General features: G+C 36.3%; 1 long non-coding RNA gene across 1 annotated transcript in view; it reads right to left on the minus strand.

The window, feature by feature from the left end:
• Positions 1–25,333, minus strand: part of LOC120238328 — a 43,303-nt gene that overhangs the window by 10,133 nt on the left and 7,837 nt on the right. The window contains exon 2 of the long non-coding RNA XR_005530182.1: positions 21,879–21,943. This is a non-coding gene — a long non-coding RNA (uncharacterized LOC120238328). The remainder of the gene's footprint in view (positions 1–21,878; positions 21,944–25,333) is intronic.

Genomic DNA, 25,333 nt, shown 5'->3' on the forward strand with positions numbered 1-25,333 from the left:
ATCGGTGTACATAAATGAATATGGAAAAGGAGACCTAGAATGTTTTAATGATATTAGTGAGGTTTTTCTCAAGCTTAGGGAACGATAAGCCTGTTAAGTGTGTTCAAAAGTTGCGTGATTTGGTAGGTAAGGCCCTAGATTAGAAATCCTAAGACCTATACTCTGCTCTGTATTTTACCACTGAGTAGCTGTGTGACCTTGGGTAAGTAATTTACATTTGATGAAAACAAGATTGTAAAATGATTGAAATACGGAATATCAGGATTCATTAGGCTGCGTCAACAAACGGTCTGAACCAACTGCAAACATCGCAAGTGATATATTGGTAATAAACACAGGAGAGAAAAGATTATTTAGGACACATTCATTTTATTCCGGCAGGGTGGATTAAGAATTATGAATTGGAATTTATTTCATTCATTCTTAGAGTTCTCGTGTGACCAGAGAAATGTCACTGCTATTTCTCTCTCCTTGCTATATAATTTCATATAAATAAAAACAGTAAATAATAACTCCCTTGGGGGCTATTTATAACATTGCACGTATAGTTTAGGTCTCTGAATAATCACATAAAGTAGCTATTATCAGGTTCATTTTTTTAAGTTTACTTATTTATTTTGAAGAAGACAGAAAGAGTGAGCAAGGGTGGAACAGAGAGAGGGAGAGAGAGAATCCCAAGCAGGCTCCACACTGTCAGCCCCGAGCCCCATGTAGGGCTCGAACTCACAAACCGTGAGATCATGACCTGAGCCAAAAGCAAGGGTCGGATGTTTCACCGACTAAGCCTCTGAAGTGCCCCAATATTAGCACTATTTGAAAGATGAAGAAACTGAAACTCAAAGTTTAAGAATTTGCACTAGGACACATACGTGAGTAGCTCTAGTGGGACTTGAACCCAGCTCTGTGTGGTTTTAAAGTCTGCATGCCTAAGCATGTTTGGGGATTGAGTTCCATTTCTACAAAGCACAGCAATACAAACTGAGTCTGTGTCTATTCCATCTCTCTCTGCCTGCGTGGCTTTAGTCCTATTCATCAGTCTCTTGTTTGCCTCCCTTAATGTGTTTATAAAATCCCATAAGGGAGAGCAAGGCTTAACTTCTATCACATTAAAAACTGCTCAGCCTACTGATAACATCAGTCCCAAACTGAGGAGCTGTCCTTAAAAAAGAAAAACAGCTTTCTACTTAATTTGTTGAGAGTTTTAAGCATATCACTTAAAATCTCTGTGCCCATCTGTGAAAATCTGGATGTATCAACAGAGATGTTCTTGCCACCCCTTGATGAAATGTACTGTGAGCAGCACTCCTTCAAACATATGGGTCCTTAGACATAACCCAAGTACTCTGGTGCACAATGAAGGTAAAGTGTGCTGGCCTGAGGCAAACACTGATTTGGTACCCACAACCATATCTTTATAAGATTCTTTGCTCCTTCAATGGCAACCCTTTTCCTGTGAGGGGATAAAGCCAGTCAATATTCAGGGAAAAAAGTGGGACCAAGAGCTTTCAGCACCCACTCCTCACTACTAGATGCAGCTGCAGAAGGAACAGATGAAGTCAAGATTTAGAGAGGAGATTCCCAGAAAGCAACGATGAGAGAAGACAGCGTGCAAGTCGAAGAAGCAACTGTATGAGCAGGGAGGATTTCTTTCATACTGAAAGAAAAAGAAAAGCAAAAAAAAAAAAAAAATGTATCTTCTGCTCTTATACTTCTTGTATGTCTTTCTCATATTATTCATCACCGACACTTTGATGCAAGCATCCCAGCTAGCTTCCTTACAGGCCTACCTGAAGCATAGGGCTAGAGCCTGTCCTGTGTGAATCAGCATAGATCCCCCCCTCAGCTGGTCTCTACTCCAAGGATCACATTTCAAACTTTGTCTACAGCAATCAAGGAATCAAGGCATTTTCTTTTTCCTTGAAGCACCGTTACAATGGTCCATTCTTCTCTACCCCAGTTCTTCTCTATTAAGTGAGGACTATGCTGCCAGCCTGTGGGTTAACCATTTACAGATCATCCCCCCCCCCCCCCACACACACACACAGGGATTCTGCATGGTCATGGAATTAATGCAATTATAATTTCTCCTTTAATGTCTGTCTCCACATCCACATTGTAAGCTCCTGTCAGCCAGTCTGTCTTGCACACCACCATATTCCAAGTGCCCGGCACAGTACCTTGAGCCCTTGAGGACACAAAACCTATGAATAATCTTAGGTGGGCAAGAGAGGAGCCAAGAAATAATACTAATGGATCCCTTAGTAAATTCGAATAGTGAAAAGACTGAGAAAGGGAAAGCTACGTGAAGAGGTACTGGCAAAAGGAGCTCTAATGTTTTTAGAAGAGATCAGTGACAGAGGAAACTCTGGCTGGAGGTGACTCTGATCAGGCTCCTTGTCTGTTAACCATAGAGAATATTACTGCAAACATGTGACTATTGAGGACTGAGTAGTTGGAAGATATTAAAACTGGTTTTGACATAAAAATATTAGCAAAGAAGATGAAAATGATAAAAATATACAAAACTTAAGTTGTTTCTTTTCTCTTTTGAATCTAAATGAGTAACCATTGATGCCTAAAAAGCATACAGCAACAAACCCGGTGTCATGTTATTGTATATTAGTTAATTTTGAAGTGCTCTTTGTTTTGTATCCAAAACACAATTGTATTTAGTCTGTTGCCCATCATTACCTAGCCATACTTAGGAAAGTAAAACGAGAGAGAAAAACTGAAGAGAAAGTTAAGGATAAATCGTAATCCATGATTCCCAATAACGACTGAAAACTATTTGAATATAACTCAATATTGTTTATTGATCTATATACTATGGGGACGATTTCTCAAACTACATACTATCTGATAAAAGTCTACCATGAGTTAACCTAGAAGTCTGTGACAGTTCTGTTCTATACCAGCATCATAAAGGATCCAGAGTACTCAGAGCTCCCTGAATGAAAGGCACTGTACAAGTAGAGAGTGGTGCATGTATTATTAACCTTTCTGCGCTTGTTTCCTCATCTGTAATATAGGGTTAATGATATTTCTGTACCTCACAAGAATGTTGTGCGAATTAATGTTTGTAAAGCCCTTTAAGATCCACGGATGAAAGATGCCATAAAAGTCCAAAGGTGATAATATTATAGTTATTGAAATTGGAAACACCCATAATGCTGGGAACTGAATATATATTTGGTTTCAAGTCACCCCGTGTATTATGAATTCATAGGCACTTACAGAACCTCACTGTTTCAAAATTAATATTTTGATATATATATATATAGAATAAATCCCAAAGAGATATTACATATATGTTATAAGCCAACTGAATGTAATCTGTTCGTAAGCAGCAAAAACACAGTAAGAGAGTCCACTTTTTTTCCATGTCTCTTTGTAGAAAACACTGCAGAAGAATATGCTGGATCTATACTTGAAACTATGTAATGTCAGAACAATCTATTTAGAATGAGGCAGTAAATGGCATGTTATAAATGCTAACATGATTTAATGAAATCATTTTACTTCTTTTAATAGTATTGCTAATATTTTTCTACTTATACTTTAAATCTACTTAGTTTATAAATATAAAGCAAAAAACATGTAATAGCATTCTTTTTGAAAATGAATGAAAATGACAATTATCATTTGTCTCCTGTTTGTCTGAACTAATTCTAATGTGGGCTTTAAGAATTTTTCTAAATGTTTAAAAAGGCACTTTACTGAATCACTATAATGTGAAAAAGGAGGAGAAAATACGTTTTCCAATATGGCAGCGGTATTTTTAAAATATTCAAATATTTCATGAAATATATATATATACACACCCACATATATACATCCATTCATTCACTTAACTCATTCTTTTTTTTTTAATTTTTAAATGCATTTATTTTTGAGAGACAGAGAGAGCACTGAGCATGAGCAGGGGAGGGCCAGAGAGAGAGGGAGACACAGAATCCGAAGCAGGCTCCAGGTTCTGAGCTGTTAGCACAGAGCCCAAAGCAGGGCTCGAACCCACAAACTGTGAGATTATGACCTGAGTCGAAGTTGGACACTTAACCAACTGAGCCACCCAGGCTCTCCAACACTTCACTTATTCGTAATAATAGTGCTTATTTTTGCCATACACAATATAATAATTCAAAAATGCAAGTTGTAGAACACGTGAGTGTGAAGGTGAATATATGTTTATATGTAGAGAAAACAGGCTAACATGACACCATTCGATTACCAAACTTCATAATAACTACCTCTAGGAAGTGGTTTGGGATTAGAGAAAGTACAAAAGAGCTTTCATGTTTTATTTTACACAATTCTATATTGATGGATTTTGTTACCAAAAGCATATATAACTTTTCAATTTTTAAAAGCTATATACATAGGATGAATGACTGAAACACAAAATAAAAGTGAAGATTGATGAGATAAAACTAAAGAATTAAAGTAACACACTAAATTTATTGTCAAACAGACTGAAAAGGAAGGACAAATAGTTAAAGGGAGGATTCATTGTCCTTGATCATAATTTAGGAGAATTAACAAACACATCTGTTTTGGTTTTTTCAAGACACATCTTAAAGACTTTTAAGATTTAATTAGAAGGAATGCAATTTTGTCTTTTAAGCCATTGAAGCATGATTTTCAACTCAGTAGAAAAAAGGTTAACTTCAATGATAGTGGCAAGCAGTCAAGGAAAAACAACAGAGTTCACAATTAAGTCAAGGAGTCAAACAAACGTTATATTTAGAAAGTCAAGAGCTTTGTTTTGGCTGTTTTAGAGGTTTTCTCCAATTTATGGGAGGTTCAAGGTTACCTAGCTCAACCTCCAGAGCTCAAAGTCATTCCAGAGTTTATACAATATTAGAGTTCAAAGATTTAAATGTGTATTACAATCGAAAAATGTGAAACCTGGGACTACTGACTTTATAAGTAAATTATGGTAAAAGGTCACATGGGCCATCATACCTCTAGATGGCAAATAAGCAGAAAAGCTATCTTTAGAAGTTTAAAATCAGGAAATGATAAAATATGTTTAAGGTCTTACCAAAAATTACAATTTCTTATATGCATATTTATAAATAAGACATCTACTAGAAAATATGAATAATAAATATAATTGAGATATTTATTATGTGACCTGAATTTCATTTCATCTGCTCTAATAACCGTTACATGATTTTTTGTTTCACCTCTTAACTTTTGGCTTCTTCATATCGTTTTTGTTTTTTTTCTTTTTGTTTTTGTTTGTTTTTTGGCTTTTGCTTTTTATACCTACAAACGCCTTTGTTAATATCTGGAAAGACTGTGGTGCTATAGAAATGCAAGAAGCCAGTGATATTTTATTTAACTTTTTTAGTTTAATTAGTTGCACAGATATACTGACCTCTTAATTTCCTTGGAATCTTCCAGAATTTCTCGTAGATAGGTAAATAACATTGTGTGCTGCTGTCATTACTGATTTCCAGCAGAATGTGTTAGACTGTAATGAAGAGATCAATTCCTGGCAAAGTCTTTAGCAAATGCTAATGCCCACCAAACATTAGTGAATTAATGAATTGTTTAAGTAGATAATATGCTTATAATAAAGTTAATTCATTAACTTACTTTTATGCTGGGAGTTCGGAGGCTTAACTGTCTGAGCCACTTAGGCGCCCCTCAATAGTCATTTTCTATCACCTACTAATTCTTCTTTCTCTGTCAATCCTTGGCCTGGTTATTCCTAAGGTTCTAGCCATAATTTTCCTTTCATTCTATACTTGCTTGTAGCTTCTATGATTTCTTCCAGACTCCTCAGTTGATACTTCTGATCTCAAATATTCAATTACATGAAATGTTGAAATGTATCCTCAATCATGTTCACTTGTTTGTTCATTTGTTCATTCATTCATTCATTCACTCTTTTTCATTCAAAAATTATTTTTGATTCCATATTTGCCCCCATTCTTTCTCAATAAAGCAGCCAAGTAATGCTGCAATTCAAATCATGTCAGTTCCTGCTCAAAACCCTCTTATGATATTCCATTTCACTTAGAGTCTTTAACAGTAGTCTACAAGAACCTAAGTTATCCTTCTTCCTCTTAAAGTCCTGATTTCATCTAATATTACTTCTCATTCATTCTGCTAAGCCACCTTGATGTACAACACAAAGTCCACTCCTGCAAGAACGTTTACACTGCAGTCTCTTTTGGGAATGCTCATCCACATGGCTTAGTCTTTCACTTTCTCTAAGCTTTGGCTTAAATGATACCTTCTCAGCGCAACTTCACCTGTTCATTCCATTTAAAAATAAAATTCTTCAACTTAAGTACTTCCTATCTTCTTCTGTGCTTTCCTTGTCTTCTTTGCAGCAAACACCCTTTAACATAAAGGTTGGCCAACAATGACCTGTGGACCAAATCTAGTCTGCCACTTGTTTTTCTAAGATTTTATTACAACAGCCTAGCCCATTCTATTATGTACTATCGATGGTTTGTTTTGTACTACAAAGATAGAGTTGAGAGTTTACAGCAAAGACCACCTAGCTCACAAAGTTTAGATTATATACTACCTGCCTCTGTACAGAAAAAGTCTGCCAGCCCATGTTCTAATGTATCAAAGAAGAGGCAGGGATTTTTTTCTGTTTTGTTCATTGGTCCTAGAACAGTGCTCAGCACACAGAAGGCACTAGAAAAACATTTGTAAGTAAATAAATGAATCTCCTAATACGTGCCAAATACTGAGTAAGGCTCTGAATATGCAGAGTTTTGTTTTTCATACACTGCCCATGCAATCCTACTACATTTTCCTGTTCAATGTTTTTCTCCCTAAGTAAAATAACACAAAGTCAAAAATAATGAAAGCTAAATCACATCTCCTCGCGCCTTAAACCTCAAACATCCCTTTATTTTTTTACTTTCAACCAATGACACTGCTCCATATTTACTTAGGCAAATAGGAGCAATGAAAAAACAACTACATCATATTCCAACAATTATATATGCCAACCTATTTGTATATGTCCCCATATATTTGTCCTCCTTCATGTTAAGTGGATGACTAGTCCCATATTCCTTAATGGTTAAATCTCCTTTTTTTCTATTCTCCTTAATAACAAAAATCATCAAAGAAGTATTTATACTTGCTGTCACCACTTAATCATTTCTCATTCTTAACTGACTGTAAGACTTTCATCCCCACCATGTCAATGAAGGCTCACTTATCCAAGTTACCAACAATATCTATTTTGCTAAACCCAGTGAATGATCAGTTATCAGTCCTCATGTTGCTTGACCTCTAAGCATCTGACAGAATTGACCATACCTTCCTTCCTAAAACAGGGTCTTCTCTTTCTATGTAGGACACCACATTCTTCTCTATTTCTTGCTATTTCATGAGCTATTACTACAGTCTCTTTCACTGTTCCTTCTGTTCCTTCCTTCCAGATCTCCAAATGCTCTTAGCCTCATCTCTCTCTCTCTCTCTCTCATTCCTTAAGATTATCATCTATTTCTATAAAGTTTAATAATTTTCTCATGCTTTTATCAATCTAGACTCTACCAGAAAAATAGAATATAGTGGATTCTATGTGAGTAATGTTTAATTAAGGAATTATTTACTTACAAGGTGTTAACGGGATGTGGAATACATAAGGGAGAAGAGAATACCATGGAATAAAGAGCAGCAGAGCTCTGTTTTGCAATGGTATACAGGACTAACCTTATACTGGCTTATGAGAACAGACTCTTTTTAAGTTTTTGGCTATTTTGCAAGTCAGTTGTCAAATGCAGGCATTATTAAAAATAAAACTATATAAACTTACAATACTAAAAGTAATAAATATTAAAGTCCATCATTTCTCAATTATTTGACTACAATTTTCTATTACAAAGGTTTCTTGACGTTTATGTCTATTATAACTGTATGAAAGAAATAATATATAATGCACTATTTCACATCTCTTCTCAACTTTACGTTCAATGATACCAGAATGGTAGCTTCAAATTGGCAATGGATGGAGAATTTATACTACACAAATTAGCACAGACTTGACAAAGTAATGGAGAGAATGTTAGTAATGCAGATTATACTTAAAAGTGTTTTATTACATTAGAAATAATAATTTAAAAACTTGGTAATATATTCTTCCAGTAGTCAAAAACTATTAACTGATTTAGTTAAGAAGTCATTCACATCATTTACAAATTCCAAAAAGTGCTTCTTAGTTTCACTTTCATTGTAAGCATTAACATAAATGAAACTATCAACCAAAATTCATATTAGATCTACACTTGCTTATTAGTCACAAAGTATGGCAAAAATCAACAAATGCTCTATGAAAACCAATCGGCTGCAAGAAATTTATTGTATTATGTATTTCATTGTTATTTGTAACTTGTGTACTATGCATCCTTTATATTGGAAAAATTTATAACAGACTTCCACACTTATCAGTCTACCTGTTCATCTATCTGTGTATACATATGGTTCTTAGAGACATAGCTATTAAATATTTGCCAACGTACAACTGTTCTGTAACCTTCCTGAGGCCTGGGGGAGCAAGGAGAATAAGTGTTGAAAGGAATCCCAAGAAGAAAGAGCTATGTACAGAGGCCATCTAATAGGAGCTATAATTTTTGGTAGAGGAATGCAGAACATCTTTGGTGAAGGGTTAGAAATAAAAGAGAGAGGAAAATAAATACTTTGACCTCATTCTACATTTTCCCTTCCATCTCTCACCAAGCTTCCTTATTTGGGCTGAACTCAAGTATAAGTCAAAGGGCAGAGGAGTTTTAGCCTCCTAAAACAGAGAATGCTATGGAAAATAGTAGAGTGGATACGGAGGGGCAGATGGAAGTTATTCAGGACATTCTATCCCTTCCTCATCTCAACATACATTGAGCTTAAACAGGCAGAAAACTTGTGGCCTGGAGACAGCAGTTACATGTAGTAGGCTAGATAACAGTTCCCAGAGACAGTAGGCCCTAATTCCTAGAAACTGTAAATGTTACCTTATTTAGAAAAAGAATCTTTGCAGATATGGTTAAAAATCTTATCCTGAATTATCTGGGTGGACCCCAAATGCCATCACATGTATCCATGTAAGAAAGAGGGGCAGAGGGAAGATTGAAGCATACATAGAGGAGAGAGCGATGTGAAGACAATAGCAGAGACTGGAGTGATGCAACCACAAGCCAAGGAAAGCTAGTAGCGACCTGGAGCTAAAAGAGGCAAGGAACCAAAAGATCCAACTCTAGAGCCTCTGAAGAAATTACAGACTTGTCAACACCTTGATTTCTGGCCTAGTGTCATTCATTTTGGTCTTCTGGACTCCAGAACTGTGAACAAATAAGTTTCTGTTATTTGCTAACTAATTTGTTATGGCGGCCACAGGAAACTAATACAACAAACGAAGTCCCCTCAGATACCATATTATCAACTGGAGCATATGAGTTCGGTCATACTCCCACCTGAAATCTGCAACATTAGCCTTCATGAGTGTTATTCATATAAAGTAGTAAGGGGTATTGGATAGAGTTAATTCACATAAAATAGTTGCTACATTCTCACTTTTGTAGATACCTCTGAGACTTAGGTTGGAACATGTCATAAGGACTTTCCATGAGATCATAGGTGTAAGTGGAGGAAAACATTGCAAAGCAATTCAAGCCACCATCATAGGAATCTGAGACATTCTGCTTGTGCAGTTTATCTCTTCTAGACTTATATGGTATTATTTATGCCATGTCCATTTTATAATAGAATCGTTCTGTGTACTTTCAATGCTGTGGCCCATGAATTAGATAGCACTAATTAAAGATGGGCACCTGGGTCACATAGTACTTTGATATCTATGGTAAGGTGTTCACTTTCTACTGGGTCCAAGGGCAAGTGAATGACTGTTAATCTCTTCAGATGTTAGTTTGTTAGCAGAAGAGGGCATGGCCTTGCTCCAAAATTCTATTGCCTACACCGTTTCACCTCCTAGAAATTGCCAGAGGCTCCATATTGAAAGCAAAGAGCTTATTACTCAGTCCACGTAACTTAGCCTCCCGGGGCACAGAACATGGTAAAGAATGGAGTGGATGTGTCAGTCAGCCACAGACACTTTATTTATTTATTTATTTATTTATTTATTTATTTATTTACTTTATTTTTTTTTTTAATTTATATTGAGAGATAGAGACAGAGAGACAGAGAAGGAGCGGGTGAGAGGCAGAGCAAGAGGGGGCAGAGGACCCAAACCAGGCTGTATGCTCACAGTAGAGAGCCCAATGTGGCACTTGAGCTCAAGAACTGCGAAATCATGACCCAAAGTGAAGTCTGACACTTAAACAGTTGAGCTACCCAGGTGCTCCTACCACAGACACTTCTAATGCCATTAGATTAGGCCATAATGCCAAGGTGTACAGCTTTTTCTTGCTATGAGGCCCACTCAAATCTTGCAACTTTCAGGTTGCCCACTAAATACATGACAGTAGCATGCCCAAATGTTTCCTCCAAAAATCCAACTGTGTTCCTTTCATTGTAAAGGCAGTGCAGCAAATCAGCTCCGTTTTAAGTTGGATCTTCTGACATCTCCCAGACCCCCGGACTCCTAGCAACCTCACTAAAGTGACAGTGATTTCATGAGATCTATCTCCAACTCTGGTACACATGTTGCTTACGTTTTTTTTCTTTTCTTCTTCCTCTCCTCCCCCCAGGGAATGTAGGCAGTGATCACATGTCACTTACACTTAAGGTGCCTTCTTATTCTCACTTAACAAATCTAATGATCATACTATTTGTGAAATATCAAATCAGTCAAGTTATCTCTTGACTATATTTTGATGGAGAGATGAGTAGACATAGGTGAGGCCAAGAGAGTAAAGGCATAATGATATCCCTGCCTTGTGAAAGAAACTGCTTCTGTTTCTGTTTACTAATACAGGAAAGGGGGAAATGCATTTGTTAAGTCACAGGTGTCAGTGGTTATACTGATTTCCTCCGGTGAAGATATGACATTGGGAACATCAGATCTGATTGGCATCATGACTTAATTAAGTTTCTGATAATTTATTCTCATTTTCCAAGACCTATCTGACTTTCACCTCAGCCACTAAGTGAGTAAAATGGAGATACTGTAGGATTCACTATCTGTGTAATTGTTCAAGTATTTGCTGGGGGCACATCCCCTTTTTGATGAAGTATCGCTTTTGATTTATCTTGGCAAAGGAAGACACAGTTCCAGGGGCTTCGACTTTGCCCCTGTTTAGCAACAGAACTCACTTCATGTCAGGAAATTCTATCATTAAGTTTTCCTATTTTTACTATGCATTTTTGGCCTGTAGGAAAAAAAATTGTTCTGAAGTCCCTCTGGACATTTTCTAAAATGGACTTGGGCCAACTGATAACAGAGAATTTATTATCAGATCTTCATAAATCCCAACTCTGGCTAGTGGACCTCAGTGGTATTTCAGGACTCCAGGCATTAGAATTATTGAGAAGAAATATTTAATAACCCCTAAAGATCTGCTCCCTTCTCCAGTGCAGTGGTTCTCAAGTATGGTACCTAAACCAGCAGCATCAAAATCACCCGGGAACTTATTAGAAATATACATTCTGGTGTCTCTACACTAAACTTACTAAATCAGTAGGACCTAGAAACCTACGTTTTAAAAGCCCCTAAGTGATTCTGATGCATACTTAAGTTTAAGAACCACTGTTCCAGGAACAGTCAATTAAATAGCTGCAAGTACCTCTGAGGCAGATGCGGAAGAAGAGTCATGATATATATCTGTGACTCTATTGCCAGGTCATTCCTTGAAAGGTCTGACCACCTTCTCAAATAAGTCTGTAAAGTAGATTAAGTCTAGGGACAAGGTAAAAAGAAGTAAATCCCCATTAATGTAACTTAATTTTATGGCCACCAGGCCTAGGATTTTTCTCCCTAGATATACCAAGTAGCTGCTCAGTTAGATAGATGCCCTTTTATTTTGTTTCTAAAAACTCCATGATCAGTTAGCCACTGTCAAAGATCCCTAAAAGTCAAAACATTCTGATTATTACTCCAGCTATGTGGCTCATTATAGTAATTTCATCCACTTTGTCTGTAATAAATAAACACTCCTACTTGGCCTCTAATTCTCTGGCTTCCCATTATTCCCATTGTCATAAAATGCAATTCCAATTCCATGCCCTACTATAAATGCTGGCAGAGAGCGAACAGCCACCAAAGAGCATTGCTTCAGTTTTCAAGGATACTGGTACCTCTCCTTTAACAATGCATTCCTTAAGGTCTTGATAAAGAGTATGTTGTCAGGGTCCTCTTGGGTAATTCAAATAAAGTTTGGCTGATCCAGTTAACATAATAAACCCATTCCAGTGTTCTTATTTTAAATTTGGCTGATCTGGTTAACATAATAAACCCATTCTAGTGTTCTTATTTTCCCAAGATTTGATTATTTCCCCTATATTGTGTCAGAGAAGTTATGTTATTCAACCTATTGAATGTCAGCCACAATTGACTGAGCCCAGGCTTCAAAGAGACAACCAGACTATTAATACCACTCCTAGGTGCTCAAGACAAGACATTAAATCCCAAATCTGGAGGAATAAATAAATTCTTGTCAGCCTTATATTTTTTCTTCCTTGATCTAACACCCAAATAATTCACTCCCATATATACTCTCCAGACTCCTGCCAATAGAAATCAATGAGAGTCTATAAGTCTTCCATTGTTAGGATAGTTCTTCCTCAAAGACCCAGTTTTGTACTTCTCCTTCTGGCTACATTAGTCTAATGCTTATTATCAGTCTGGAGGCTTTTGAGAGTTAGAGGTTGGTCCAAGGAAGAATAAGCATCAGATAGTGAAACTACTACCCTAGAGTTAGTAAGTGAAAGGCTGGTTCCCTCAAATACTGGGGGGAGAGGTTGCCTCTGCTAGAAAGACATACAGGAATTCAAAGTTCTCAGTTCTGTGTTTTATCTGCCCAAATGTCTCTATTCTAGCATATGAGATCCTTCTTCTTCCAACCAGTTCCTTTACCTCAATATAAAACCTGATGGGTTTAACTGGTGGTCAAATCTACAACTGTTACATTCAAGACATGGACTTGATCCCTAACTATATTCTATCAGATGCAGGAGATGAAGGGCTCCTTCAAGCGCTAGAGATTTGATTTTTCTATACATGATCTCAGTTGGAAATTCAATTTATCATTTCCCTTTCGTATCCTCCCTTACGACTATTAAGAAAAGACAGTTGATGTCACCATCTTTATAATTACCATGACTGCAACAGTGATAAGTGCCACAACCACTTCACTGCACAACACTTCGCCCGCTTTACTGGTGTTAATTTAAACAATCATAATCCACTGCATGCCACGGATTACCCAGGCCCCATTCCCCACCCTAACCCTCCACAAAGACGGTTATCAATGCACTACTCAAATATGTGAAATATAATCCTAGAATTCCACTTGAGAGTCATTTTCTGGGGCCACTTCTAGTAACAATTACTATATTAGTCTTAAAAGACCATAGGGAAGAGCCTGGGGAATACTGTATTATTTTCTGTCCCAGCAGGAAACAGATGGCATACTAAAATTAGGATCCTCCAGAGGAGGATTTGATAAAGGGTCTTTCACAGATGTGAGCAGGGTGGGAGGAAAGCATAAAGTATAATGAAATACACTATGGTAAGTAACAGCAGGAGGTCTGTTACCACCTCTAGGACTAAAAGGGTAAGGAGGGGGGAAGAAAGAGAGAGAAAGTTGGGTAAAGAGGGATACTTGACAAGAACCACGGCATTCAGTTGAGGGCATGAGATAGCCCACTTTAATACCTTAGAGAAGGAGCCAGGGTAACAAATGAAACTTCAACTTTTCCCTCCTTCCTTTCCATTGCAAGCTTTCCCATTGGAAGAAACTCATCAAAAGCCAGAGGGCAAGAGAACCCATTGTCACCTCCTGGAAATAAATCAAGGGGAACCGGAGAAGAAACAGAAGGTATCCACCACAATACTGATTATTTCCAACTCAATTATCTTCAGCTCTCATCCCTCTAATAAGGGTCAGGCTTTTATACCCAACTGTCTGCTCCAGATATCCCCTTGAATATCTACCAAATATCTCAAATTGACATATTTGAAATGGAAGTCACTGTTTTGCCCCCCTGCTCTTACCTATACCTCTTCCTCTCCTGTCTGCCCCATCTTAATGAATGTCACATTTTCCCATTACTCAATTCTAAAATCTAAAAATTATTTTTTATTTCTTTGCTCATACCAAATCCATCATAAAATCTTCAGTCTAAAATATATCCCAAATTAGAATACTTCCTATTACTGCAACCACTACAATTCTATTCCAAATAATGATTATCATTCACCTAGACTACTGCAGTAACCTTCCAACTTGACTCCACAGTTCTGCTCTTGCCCTCCTATACTCTATTATCCAAATAGGAATCACAATGATCTTCTGAAAATGTAAATCAGATCATTATTAGTATCTTGCTAAAAAGTATGCCATTAAACTTAATAGTAAAAATCTAAACTCCGTATCATGGCTGAATACCCTGTATCAGCTAACTCCTATATACCTCTCTACATTCATTTCCAAACACTGGTCTTCTTATTGTTCTTAGAAAATGCTATTTATTATCATATTAGGATCTTTGTATTGAGTGTTCCTACTTCTTACAATGTGTATCCTCCAGATCTTCAACTGATTCTCTTATATCATTTAATTTTATTATCTTCTGTCATCATGTCATGTCATATTATATCCTCAGATATAATCCTCAGAAGGTCTTCTCTAACTATCCCATCTTAAGTAGTATACTTCTAATCTTCTCTATCCACTTATTTTGGTTTGTTTGTTTTTTTCACTATCTATTCCTTAATGTTTCATTTGTTCTCCATCTCCCTCACTAGAATATTAAGTACTATAAGTATAAGCAAAGTGTGGATCTTGTTCATTTTCTATCCTCAGTGCCTAGAACAGTGTCCAGTACATAACAGTCACTCAATAAATACAGTCAAACACATAATAATACTATATGAGTTTAAAAAGTCCAATCTCATAAAATAAGCACTTACTATAAGGTTAAGGAAAGGACGAAGATAAGCCGTGGTAGCTTACTTGTAAGAAGCCCCAGGGTCCAGGCCCTAACAGTCAATTACCTTATATTTGATTTTATTTTATTGTGGAGTATGTTATTGGGTCTTTCTGTGTGTTCTGAATACATGAATAAATAAGTGCATGCATAAATGGAGTATCTGTTTAGCACTTTCACATAACTATTCTAAAACACTGTTACTCCACATATTTACCTATAAATTCATCACCTCCTTTCCACCTGAAAGCATGCTGCTTTCCCACTACGTATTTCTTATCTTGGTAATGATGTAACAACCACTCAGTCATTAAGACTAGAAATTTTGTAAACCTTGAAATCCTACTCAGTTAAGTAAATTCAGTGTCACTAATATGGCACAAACCTGTTTCTTCCTTTTCATTTTATGTGATAATTCCCCAGTTCACAACCTTTTATATGGTTTATTAATTATATCTTATCTATTGATTTTTTTTAACTCATTATAAAAAGTATTGTTGCAGTTATTTTTTTTCTAAAACTTGCGTTAGACAACTCTGTGTGTGCAACTTAATCATCCAGATCTTTACTACTTGCATTCTCATATCTTAATTTACCACCCACGTTCTTGTCTCCAATTTTCTATACTTCCACCATCTGGAATTCTTTATATTCCTTCTTTCCAATTTAATTTTTCATTCATTCTTAAAAAAAAAACTTAAGTACTATTTCCTTTATAAAGCACTCCTAATTGTGCTAGTCAGATTTAACTGCTCTTTCTCTTTGATTTCAACGCATATTTATTATGCCTCTTTCTTCCTTGAATTATGGTTATCAATACACCTATCTTTGTTGCAGTCCTGAAATTATCTTGAAAGCCATGACTATGTCTTACTCACTTCTTAATTTTCCCAGATTCTTAGGATAACACGAAGCCAATATATATAATAGGAATGAAATATGCATTCCTTTAAATAAAATTATAAGTAAAAATTGACAATTTTGCTTTATGCTATTGAGAATGATTTTTACTGACAAATTCAGAGTATTTTTGCAACTTTTCCAGTGACTTCCAAAGACGGAATAATGATTTCAAACCTCCAAAGTAGCTTCTTACCTTGTAAAATACTTCCAAAACTACACATTAAAGGACTATAATAGCCTCAATTGCATTGCCATTGATATCAATTTTTCAAAGTTACTGAATTTTTTCCAGCTTTATTGAGATATAATTGATGCATAACATTGTGCAAGTTTAAGGTGTATCACATGTTGATTTGATACACTTATATATTGTTAAATGATTAACACTCTCATCACCTCACATAATTACTATTTCTTCTTCTTTTCCTTTCTTTTTCTTCTTCTTCTTCCCCTTCCCCATCCCCTTCCTCTTCCCTTCCTCCTCCTTCTCCTCCTTTTCCCTCCTCTTCTTCCTCTTCCCCTTTCCTTATCCCTTTCCCCTCCTCCTCCTCTCTTCCTCTTCCTTTCATTCTCCTTTTTCTTCTCCTTCTCCTCTTCCTCTTTCTTTTCCTCTTCTTTCTCCTTCTTCCTCTTCCTTTTCTTCCCCTTCTCCTCCTGCTCCTCCTCCTTCAGTGAAAACAGTTAAGATCTCTTAGCAACTCTGCAGTATACAATATTAACTACAATCACTGTTCTGTCCATTAGTTCCAGAATTTATTCATCTTGCAATTTGAAGTTTGTACCTTTTGACCAACATTTCCCCATGTCCCCCACTCCCAAGCCCCTGGAAACCACCATTCCACTCTGTTTCTATGAGTTTGGTTTTTTTAAGATTCCACATATAAATGATATCATACAGTATCATATTTGCCTCTGTTTGACTCATTTCATTTAACATAATCCCTGAAAGTCCATCCATGTTGTCATAAAAGATAAGATTTTCTTCTTTCTTGTGGCTGAATATTAGTCCATTGTCAGAGTTACTAGACTGACTCTGATTCTTCAAGCAATTGAAACCGGCTCTAATGCATAGGCACACAGGCATGCCAGTTTTGGTGCAAGTTGTCAGAAATGGTAACAATCAAGTCCTAAGTAATTACAGATGATTTAGTGGTATATCACCTCTCTCACAGTTGAGAATCTTAATAAGTTATAGTATTTCTCAAAGTGTATAACTTAATAAGTTATAGTATTTCTCAAAAACAAATAAAAATGTATGAACTGGTTCCAGAATATTAAATATTAATATAAGCAAGGAATGTATAGTTTATGTGAGTTTTATAGATATTTTGAAGTGATAGACCATTTAAGAGACTCATTTGCCAAACTGCTTTAACAGTCAGAACTTAAACTTCTGCATTAGAATTAGGCGTGCTTTCTGCTAGATCCTTAAGGGGACAGATGCCAAATGAAAAAATAAATTTTTATTAAATGCAATGTTCATTGGAAAACCTCTCTATTAATAACGAAGCATTGCTATTTATAGAAAAATTCATGCCTATACCTGCATATACAGTGTTAAACCATTCAGTGTAAATTGATAAGAGTCTTAATATGGTATCTTTCGCTATATTCACCCTAAAGTGCTAACACAGACTTCTAGGTTTCCTTGGTCCATAACAAAGGTTGCTATACAAGGGTTTTAGATGTCTCCCTTTGTTTTTAAACGTAACCATATTGGACAAGTCAAGTCTGGATCATAGGTGACCTTACTATCATTCTATATGTAGAAAAAGATTAATGTCAGGAAATCTACACATGTATTTCAAATTTTGACCATCACAGTTTCTGGAGAGAGTGTTCCACTTGTAAATATACATTAAAAATGCATTGTTTAAGGGACACTTGGGTGGCTCAGCTAGTCAGGAGTCCAACTTTTGAACTCCTCAGGTCATGACCTCATAGTTCATGAATTCAAGACCCACATCAGTACAGTCTGCTTGGGATTCTGTCTCTTCCTCTCTTTGCCCCTCCCCCACTCTCTCTTGCTCCCTCTCTCAAAATAAACAAACTTTAAAAAACAGTAAAAAAAAAAAAAATGGGGCGCCTGGGTGGCTCAGTCGGTTAAGTGTCCAACCTCGGCTCAGGTCATGATCTCATGGTTCGTGGGTTCCAGCCCTGCATCAGGCTCTGTGCTGACAGCTAGCTCAGAACCTGGAGGCTATTTCAGATTCTGTGTCTCCCTCTCTCTCTGATCCTCCCCTGTTCATGCTGTCTCTCTCTCTCATAAATAAACTATTTAAAAATAAATAAATAATAAATAAAAATAAAAAACAGTAAAAAAAATACACATCTTTTAAAAATCTTCTCCTAGAGGGCTGAGAGGTTACTGTCAGTGTGGTTCAAAGTATTCCCCTCCATAGGATATATCTATATTTTGGTTGGGAAACTTCCTTCATTAAGAGCTGTTTCAATGGCAGAGCTGTAAGACAGAGAAAAACTCTATCAGCTGATGGATCTTCAAGTGGAATATCCAGGCAACAGATGCTACTGGTTTCTATCAGTATAAGATAGAATGTTTTCTAGATGTCATAAAAAATTAGCTAACAGGGGTACCTGGGTGACTCAGTTGGTGAAGGGTCCAACTCTTGATCTCAGCTCAGGTCACAATCTCAGCGTTCATGGGGTCGAGCCCTGCATCAGGCTCTGCACTGACAGTGTGGAGCCTGTTTGGGATTCTCTCTCTCCTACTTTCTCTGCCCCGCCCCCCCACTTGCATGAGCTCACAGGGATGCTCTCTCTCTCTCTCAAAATAAATACATAAACTTAAACAAATTAGCTAACAAGTATGGATTTAATACGCCTGTAATTCATCCCATGTAGATGGTTAGGATCTTATGGACATATTATAAATAAGTATTCTAATTTTCAGGTCAGTACTTTTTTAGAATTTAAAAGTGAATTTAATGGCTTGTGAATAGATACTGAGGAGACAGAACTAAAAATAATGGCTACCAGCTGCTCAATATTATTAAATAACTCAGTCTTGATCCCATAAAACTTCTCTAATTCACTGGTGTAGTTGATATTTTGCAAAGGTTATGCTTTCCAGCATAATTTTTGGTTAAATTAATAAAACTACTGTGATGCAAGTTATAGGTACAGAAACACCTTAGAACAGAATTAAAAACAAAAACAAAACAAAACAGAGAAGTTGTTAAGAGTCCACGAGTCCATTTACAGGTGAAATAGGTGGGTAGCTAAAGTAGTAAAGAAGAAAGAGGAAAAGGGAAGACAGAAAAAACAGAAATGGAGAGCGATGAAATTTCTAGGAATGTGCTGAGTGATACTGTGTTGGTAATTTGAAAAATATTAGCAAAACAGACCCCCATCACTAGAAAGACAGGAACTGCATGAAGCAGATACATTGCAGAAGATTTAGAATACTAGAACAGCAGCGAGCTCTAGCATTGCCAAGAAAGCTGGAAAGGCAAGTCTAACAAGTTCTGGAATGCCAGGAATTAAAAGGAGCAGAGAGTAAAAGGACAACTTTTATTATCAATTTTCTGAGAAGAGTGAAGACAGGGTTAATATAGAATTGTTGTGGGTTTTTTTTTTTTTTTTCCAGGTAAGGGGCACCAGGCTAGTAACCCTGATTTTACTACCAAATAGATCTAGCATAGGAGTGAAAGAACAGACTTCAACCCTAGAGACCCACTCTAGGAGTGGCAATGATAGCTCTTTAGAGTGAAGGGAATAGTTGATAGGATGCAAATTATGATGGCTTTTTTTGTGTGATATAAAAACTATACTGGGACCACCAAATGGGATTTAAATTGAGCCAATGCTGCTTAGAGTTGTTATTCTAATTTTTTTTAATGTGAAGTATAAGTTAGAAATGTTCCCTTGCACATAAGAGGAAAATGAGGGAAAACATATAAAAACATGTAATATAATGAAAATGTTATATATATTATATATATATAATATATATATGATTTTCTAGCTTATATGTTATATGCACAAAATTGCTCTCAACTGTAAAAAATAAAAACTGTGGCCAAGTCATCTCAAATAGGTCTGTTTTTACCCATCAGGAATTTAGTGGCGAGTTGGGCATATTCAGGTACACTGCATTTGGTTCTTGCAACTTTTTTCTCCTGTTAACAAATGCATTTCATTGTGACTGTTCTTATTCCTTCCTACAGGTTTGTTTACATTATTACTGATGAAAATGCAGCTCCCTTTCTTTTGCTCAAGTCTGTCACCATAAAATAAGAGGCTTGCCAATTCCAATAAAGCATTGTCTTATATTGTGAAGAATTTTCAGATTTGAGTGGAAGCAATAGTAACAAAAAAATGGTAGTAAGAACTGAGAGAGATTATTTTACATAACAAATAGACTTTTAAAAAGTCATGATATAAAATTCAAGTTGATAATACGTGGCAAAAAAGAACACAAGAACAATGATCGTTTTTCACTTGCATTTTTGGGAAAAGATGAAGTCACTTATATCTTATGTTCTCAAGTATCAAATGGCTATTCTGTACAAAGCTCATTTAAAAAGACAGTCTGAACGAGAACCATGCTCTAATTTTATGTTTCTGTCATACCCAAAAGAGCTCCTTTCTATAGTCAAAGAGAATTCGTGTAAGATTAGTGTATTAGTGGTTGGAGAACAAAATGAGAATTTGGCCACTGGCTAGCACATCTGTTAAATTTGGAACTGAAACTGTAAAGTCATTTTGATACTGGATAGTCAGTTGCAAGCATATTTACAGCATAATTCACAGTGAAATAATTATTATGGCATTATTAATGGGCTGCACTATCACTTTATATTTATCTCTATAATGCCTTCCACAGCAACAAATAGACACTGAGTAAACAATTTTTTGATGATGAAAATGATCACTTGCTTGATTTACTTTTAGCTTATTTCTTGTACAAAAAAAAAAAATGAGTCCTTGCATTAGATGTTTCTTCTTCTAGGAACATACATACCCAAATATTTATGTGGTTGACTCCTTTGCATCACTCGGGTTTCAGCTAAAAAGCTGCTTTCTTTGACCACCACTCTAAGCAGTCTCCCAGTTACTATTTTATTTGCATTTTAGTACCTATATTAGTTTGCTAGGGCTGCCATAACAAAATATAATAGACTCAGTGGGTCAAGCACTAGAAATTCATTTTCTCACAGCTCTAGAGACCGCAAGTCCAACATCAAGGTTCTGGCAGGACTGGTTTCCTCTAAGGTCTCTCTCCTCCTTGACTTGCAGGTGGTCACCCTCTTGCTGCCCCTTACAGTAGTTCCCCTCTGCACACAGAATTATCAGTCTGTGTGTCCCAATCTCCTCTTTTCATAAGGGCCCTCGTCAGGTTGAATTACATCCCACCCAAAGGGTCCCATGTTAATCACCTCTTTAAAGGCTGTGTCTCCAAATACAAACACATTCGGAGGTACTGGGGTTAGGCTTGTGAAGTTTGGTAGGACACAATTTAACATAACAGTATGTAAAAATATATGAAATTATAATGCTCACATACATATATGTGTTTATTGTCTTTCCTCTCTCATTAGAATGTAAGCTCTATGACACACCTCAACCGAATCACTCATTTCTATGTCCTCAGCACTTAGATCAGAGCTTGGCACACAGGAGCCACTTACCTTGTATTTGTAGAATGAACAAGACATACGAATGAATCATAAAAGCATTCAATTATCAAATCTTTCATAGCTGTACTATTACAACTTCAGTAATCTGACATTCAAGAGTCATGAAAAGAAAACATTAAGTTTTTTAAATCTTAAGGATGCTCTTTTCCACACATATACAAGACTCTTAATTTATAATGAAAAGATATCTTATGTCTACCGATTATATCTTGGACTCATAAAGCAGGGAACAGGTCCTACCTTCAAGATAGATGGTGTGGCAAAGATTTCATTCTGCTCAAAAGGAATGAGAATCATCAGGAAGGCTGAGACAGAAAAAATAAAATATTATTTTTCTCTACTGATAGTGATTACCACCTCTGTGAGCTAAGAAAACTAATTCATGGCTGTGACAGAGACTACAAGTTGCTTCCTAATATCTACTTCTCATTATTCTTTCTTAACAGAATCTCACGTTTTAGGTGAGTACATTGGTCACCCATCGAAATGACTACATTTCTCAGCCTCATTTGCCACTGACCTTATAGCCATCTGATTTAGTTCTGGCCAGTAAGCTGTAAGGGAAAGTGCGCAGCGGTATATCAGGAGACTCTCCTTAAAAACAAAAGAGGGTTGAGCCTTTTTTTTTCCTTTATTCTTTCATCTTTTTGCCTGGAAGATAGATGTGAAAGCTAGATTCTAACAGCCACCTTGGACCCTGAGAACAAGGACCACATTCTAGGAGTGGTGAAGTATTGTGCTGGAGGAAAGGAGCCTGCATCCGTTATGACTTCATGGGGCAGCTATAGCAGCACCCGACTCCTTCAATCTTGAATTAATGAATATGAGAGAGAAATAAGACAGTTTAAACTACTATCCTGTTCTGTTATTTTAACTAATATAATGATCAGCATTCCTTTCTTTTTTTTTTTAATTTTTTAAATGTTTTTATTTCTGAGAGAGAGAGACAGCATGAGCAGGGGAGGGTCAGAGAGAAAGGGAGACACAGAATCTGAAGCAGCCTCCAGGTTCTGAGCTAGCTGTCAGTACAGAGCCCGATGCGGGGCTCAAACCCACAAACCATGAGATCATGACCTGAGACAAAGTTGGACGCTTAATCGACTGAGCCACCCAGGCGCCCCAGCATTCCTTTCTTTAATATTCATGGAAAGACTGCATCATCTGCAAGTGGGTAGTGTCTATGATCCCTGCAATTCTTGGTTTGCCTGTGTTTTTTTCTTGAAGCCACTCCTTTAATAACTAGAACACTGAAGCAGAGACTTTCCAAAATTTCCCAGATATATCATACTGTATGAAATGGCTTAAATTTAGTTTAGCGTTTGCTTGTTTGTTGTTTGTTTATTGTCCTTGAGGGCACTCTTTTGCACTCCCACGACATCATAATTTACTCTTCAAGTAGTACTTATCACAATGTAGTATAATTGGCAGTTTACATTTCTGCCCGCTTCATTACACAATATACTCCTTGGGGACAGGAGTCTTATTTACTATGCTAATTCTAGTACTTTGTACAGATCCTTGCCAAGTATTAAATGCTCATTTAATGACTAGATATGCTTGCTAATATTTTATCTATCTATGCATCTATTTTGCTCACATATCTACTCCAGGACAGATGGCTTAAAGGCAGGTTTTATTATAATTCCAATAGCCTGAGTTGGACCTAACTTATGATACTATGGTATATATACTATATACTATGGTGCTATTTAAACCTTTTAAAGAATGTGTAGTATGTTAGCAGTGGTTCCCAAAGTAGTGTCCCATATCGGCATTAGCCGCATTATAGCTTTAGTGAGATTGCTCAAGTGGCTAAATATAATGGTGATGATAAACAAAGTTATATAGTCATGGGGAGGCAATGTGGCATAGTATTTAAGAATACAAACTGTGAATTTAAAAAAATTGTTAATGTTTATTTTTGAGATCGAGAGAGAGAGAGAGAGAGAGAGAGCACAAGCCGGGAAGGGGCAAAGAGAGAGGGAGACACAGAATCTGAAATAGGCTCCAGGCTCTGAGCTGTCAGCACAGAGCCCGACGTGGAGCTCGAACCCGTGAACTGTGAGATCATGACCTGAGCCAAAGTCAGACTCTTAACTGACTGAAACACCAAGGGAGCCCAAGAACGCAAACTTTGAAATGAGAAGCCCTAAAATCAAAAGTTCAGCTTGACTACTCTCTCTGTGAACTAATAATTCTATTTTATAGAGGTGTTATCAGAATTAAATAATTTAATACTTGTCACAAATAGTTGCACCATCTTTTAAAAGTGCCAAGTTTTTAACATGGCATATGCCACATAGAAAATGCTCGATGGTTTTTAGAACTCAGTGTCACATTTATTTCAACTTTCTGTCCATTACAGGCTGCTTTCTTTCATGTTATTTTATCAATTCTTTCTCAACAGTATATTCAGTGATGTGCTGGGCTACACTGCTATAATGTGGCAACAGCTCAGACTGCCAACTTGAGAATGATAATTAATGAGCCATTATAGGGTTACCCTTGTAAAATAGATCTGCGTAGACATACGTTGACTCTGTAGAGTGTTTGCTTTTATGCCTACCTTCTGCTTGCAAACAAGATAATAGAAAAAATTTATATCCCAGGTCTTATATTGTGAACACACACTTATGTATTAACTATACATTTTATATTTCTTCTAAAAAGACTTTTTCTATAAATTAGGCATTAATTTTCACTATGATAATAAAAGTCATTCTTAATAAAGTAAATCTACAAAAGAGTTTTTACTTTTTTATTCCTCAAAGACCAAGGAAAATAGCTCTTAGTTTAGTGGCATGTTAAATCTCATCTCAAACACTGTATTGAGCGAATATCAGTCATTTAGCACTTAATCTGTTTAATGTAACTCTCTCAGTGAGACCAAAAAGGGGGAAACTAGAAGAAAACTTCTAAATTGAACATGACATGTGTATAAATATCTTGTATCTAATTTGTAATTGCTTTAGTACATTCATCTGATCCTTCAATGGTACTGTAATCCTATATTTTGGGAATCCAATCGTTATGATAGAACATCCAAAATTCATTTGCATGACGTTTCACTAAAATTAGTAAATAAATATGAAGCAGGATAGCAGTTTTTTTCCAAATTGCCATCATAATTACATGGGAATTAAATTTGTTAAAAAATGTAGATTGAGCTTTGTTCTAATTGGTTTACATTTAAAGATTCTTTGATCTGTGATAACAGTAATATATATTAACATGTTGCATTTTAAAGTGACACTGCCTTTCATTAATCAAGTGTCTGTATGGTTGATTAATTTGTACAAGGTTTAAATTGCTATGAAAATTTATCATTCATAGCCATGATCTCCATTTACATATATGTTAATTATGGTAAATGTAATCTTTTTCTGAATCCTCTGGGCTGCATACTAAAAAGACAAAGTGATCAGAGTGACTACTTCTTCTATTACAAAGTGAACTCTTCTGTTAGTACAGTCTGTTGTAGTTGGCAGAGCTAGGCTAAAAACATTACAGTGTTTTCTGCTAAAGGCAAGTCCAAATTCTAAAGATGGTATTTCCTTTTCAAGTGGTTTCTTTATTCAATAGCTATAGCATTTACACACAGAATGACTATGTTTATTTACCACAGTATTTAATACTATCTCTGCATGCTGCTGGATTTTTCTTTTGCTGCAAAGCATTCTCTTGTATTAACTCTA

The sequence above is a fragment of the Hyaena hyaena genome, unplaced genomic scaffold (assembly GCF_003009895.1).
Source record: "Hyaena hyaena isolate Hyena2069 unplaced genomic scaffold, ASM300989v1 scaffold_207, whole genome shotgun sequence".
Lineage (NCBI taxonomy): Eukaryota > Metazoa > Chordata > Mammalia > Carnivora > Hyaenidae > Hyaena > Hyaena hyaena.